Source organism: Benincasa hispida, chromosome 10 (assembly GCF_009727055.1).
Source record: "Benincasa hispida cultivar B227 chromosome 10, ASM972705v1, whole genome shotgun sequence".
Taxonomy (NCBI): Eukaryota; Viridiplantae; Streptophyta; class Magnoliopsida; order Cucurbitales; family Cucurbitaceae; genus Benincasa; species Benincasa hispida.
In genome coordinates, this window is record NC_052358.1 from 32160056 (window position 1) to 32164307 (window position 4252).

The window sequence follows — 4252 nt, forward strand, 5'->3', positions numbered from 1 at the left end:
CCCATGTAGTTACATCTAACTTCTTAAGTACCACTGATTCCTCTAATGAACAATAAGTCATAGTCTAACTATGACTAAGTCCCTCTCAGGGCAAGAGAGGGTGTGGTCAAATTGTTCAAGCTCCGGATAGCCCTTAAGGGAATAATTTTTCTACTTACCCCGACATTAGGGAAGGAGTGAATTTTGTCTTGTGTAGCTGTGTTCCCAGCTCCCCAATCAAGCGAATCCCCAAAATGGTAAACTTTCTGGCCACTCTCACCCATACAAATCAAAGGACAACCTTCATGAGTAGGAGTTCATAACTCACTCAGGATTTAAGTTATGTCACCTATGGTCATCCTGGTGAAATGTAAGTCTCTATTATTAAGGGTGTTATATAATGAGACTAATCATTTTGTGGTCCGGTCTTATACAAACTCTTTGTATAGGATACCCCCACTCACATGTCTACACATGAATGATCAGAATTAAATCATTTGTAGCACTTTAAAACATTTGTAATATCTACAAAGCGGGTCGTATCCATAGTGTCACTAGAATAAGGTACCCAACCTTATCCATCTACTACAGACCGTTTAGGTTATTATTTAAATAAGATCCATTTGTATGTCTCTACATACTTGTTTAAATTACATAAAATAACCTAGGGTCTTAGTTTAGTGGATTGAGTGTATGCTCATAAAATAACAATTATTTTATCAATAAGAACTTGTTTATATAATATTTACGAACCACAAGAATACAAGAGATTTAGGACATAAATCCCAACAGAACAACGGTGTAACAACCCGACCTTTCAAGTACTTTATCAAGGGTCGTTACTCATAAATACACATTTAAAACCCAAACATTTTGACCATTGAGAAAAATAAAATTCATTAAAACAATAAAGATAGTTTTCTAAAATAAATTAGAAAATTAATAAATAACAAACAAGTAAAACCTTTGTTCGGAGCCCCTAAAAACATTTACAAAGAGAATATTCAAAACAATAAAATATTTGTTGGGTTGTATGTCCTAAAACTCACAGTTTGTAGAGTTAAACACTTTCTATTATTAATAAAGATGTTATTCAACATTACTTCAGTTGTTGGAATACATAAACAAGCAACGGAAGAAACTAGGATCATTAAGTATTCTAATTCATTAATTTTGACATTAAAATAAGTATGTTCATAGGGTAATAAGATGGTTTCATGAAACACATACCTTTGAAGAATTCCTCTCTGAACCAAGTTGCTCCTCACATATTCTCAGCTTCAAATCTACAGTGAATCACCAAGAGATATTCTCTACTATTCTCAGTCTTGAATTTGAGTTGTGGAACTCAAGATTGAAGTGAATTTGGTGATGAAGTTTGGAGGGTTTTTAGAGAAGATGAAGAACACAACAGAAAACTAATTTTTCTATCATTCCATCCTTTAATCCTTTCAAATTGAAGAGTTTTATCAACTCTACTCATGCAAGCACATTTGAACATTGTCAATGCTAGCTATAAATTGATGTTGAAGTGGCCTAGGTGGTGAATTGAATTGGACACGCCTCCTACTTGATGGAAGTTGGAGATTTCCACTTCAATTAACTTTAATTAATTCTAAAATTAATTAAAACTTACTTTAATTAATTCACTATTAATTAAATCCAAAATTTTCAAAAACCAATTTCTCAAATTAAATTGAAATTGAAAATTAATTTGATTTTTAATTAATTAAACATATTTAATTAAATAATAATTTAATATCAAATATTAAATTAATCACACACCTAATTTTAAATATGAATCTAATTCATCTAATTAATATTTAAATCAATATTTAAATACTATTAACTCTCCAATTTCATTTAATTTTGATAAATTAAACGTTTAATTATATCCAATATAATTGTTCAAAACCCTAAATTCAATTTGAACATTTCAAATTGAAATTCAATTTGGATACTTCATATTGATACAAATTCATTCAATTTACTAATTCAAGGTGTTCATGTTTTACGAGCTAGTAGAGGGACCTTATGGACTTACAAATCATCAGCTCCAACGATTTGAGATTAATTGGCTAAAACTCTTTAGACCGAATTAATCAATATTCGTTAACTACCGAGTCACACTACTTTAGCTCGATAGTTGCACTCTCCTCACTATAGATATATTTGTATCTACTTGATTTAACCATAATCAGTAAGTCGACCCTTCACAGGTTGTTCGTAATAACGGTTGGGTCAAATGCTATTTTACCCCCGAAATTACGTCTTACTCCTTAAGTTTCACTAATTCTCTAATGAACAATTGGTTTGTGATCCAATCACTAAACCGGATTCATTTCGGGCCAATGAGAGGGTGGGGTCCCTTGTTCGAGACCCGGATTCAGCACTTAAGAGAACAACCTTTCTCCTATCCCTCAATTGGGTAGGCGTGAATTCCGTCTTGCACCTTATGTTCCCCGCTATCTACTCATTCTTACCCTTGAAATGGGAGGCTTATTGAGCTGACGCTGTTAAGTCAACCCTCACTTATGCAAATCTAAGGATAATCCCTAATAAACAAGAGTTCATAGTTAGCTTAGGATTAAGATCGAGTTGCCTAGGTCATCTAAGTGAAATAGTCAGTCTTAAACCATAAACAACATTATAATGTAAGACTGACTTATTTCTTGGTTCGATCTTACGAAAACTCATTGCATAGGACGCCCCCACTCCTCATGTCAATACATGAACAAATCAGGATCACCTCATTTGTAGCACCTTACAACAAATTGTAACAACTACAGAGTGAACTGCATCCGATAGTGTTACCAGAATAAGGCACCCAATCTTATTCGTCTACTATAGATCATTTTGAATATTTATTCGAATCTAATCCACTTTTATATCTCCACATAAAGTTCAAGTATTCATATAATAGCCATGGATCTTAGTTTATTAGATTTAGTCTTTACAAGTGCAATTTACAAATTCAATAACAACTTTATTGAAGAAATGTTGAATAACATTTTTATTTGATAATAGAAAATGTTTAACTCTACAAACTCATGAAACCATCTTATTACCATATGAACATGCTTATTTTAATGTCAAAATTAATGAATTAGAATGTTTAATAATCCTGGTTTCTTCCGTTGCTTATTTCTGTATTCCAACAACTGGTATCAGAGCATCATTTAAGCATTTAATTCAGTTTAATTTTGGTTTAGTGGGTGTTTTTCATAAGTTGTATGAAAATGATGAATTGATATGATTTTTCTAAGTTTTGGCATTGTTTTCTCTTCAATTATGTTGTAATTCTTGTAATTGGCTCTTGTTTGATGGCCTTAATGTCTGATTAACTGTCTGTAATTCAATTGGAGTCATTAGAGTTGCAATATTAGGATGTAATTGAAGAAAGAAGTGAAGAAGGTCGAGCAGCAGGAAATGGACTTTCAGTCACTGCACAATACTTGATGGTACTTGATGCTCATACTCGATGGTATTTTTTGAAATACTCGATGCATGATGCCATACTCGATGGTACCCAGTGTCATACTCAATAATATTTTGTGAAATATTCGATGCATGATGCCATACTCGATGGTATTTGATGCTCATAGTCAATGGTATTTTGTGAAATACTCGATGGTACTTGCATACTTGATGGTATTTAGTGAAATACTCGATGCACGATGGCATACTCGATACTTGAGGCCATACTAGATGCTTGATGGCATACTCTCAATGCTTGATGGCATACTCAATGCATGATTTGGTATTCGATAGTTTTTGCCCGATTTAGTTAATTTTGAGCATTGGATGTCCAGTTCGAAAGGTTCGGGTACGGTTCCAGGCAGTTCAGCAATCAATAAGTGTTTTGGAGCCAGTTTTGCTAAATTTTAAATGTCTAACCCATTTTATAACAAACTTACAAAATTTTAGATATGCTAAGCATCCATAAACATACATCAAAGGCATTCAACATTTAATATAAAATTTATATTAAAATATTTGAAACCCTATACATGCATACTATATATTATAACACTTTATAACATATTTTCAATGAATGTAACATGGTTCCTATGGTTAGATTTTAAATCTACATAGCATGCTTTTATGCACATACAAGATTATTTAATTATAACATACAATCACATGCATAAATAATTAATAAAAACTTATATGGATTTCATTTTTGTCGGTATTGAATGTTAGAATGGACTCTATCTTTATTCTATTCGCATCCGATTAATCAGTTCTTCAAAAAAATCTATCAGACTTATGT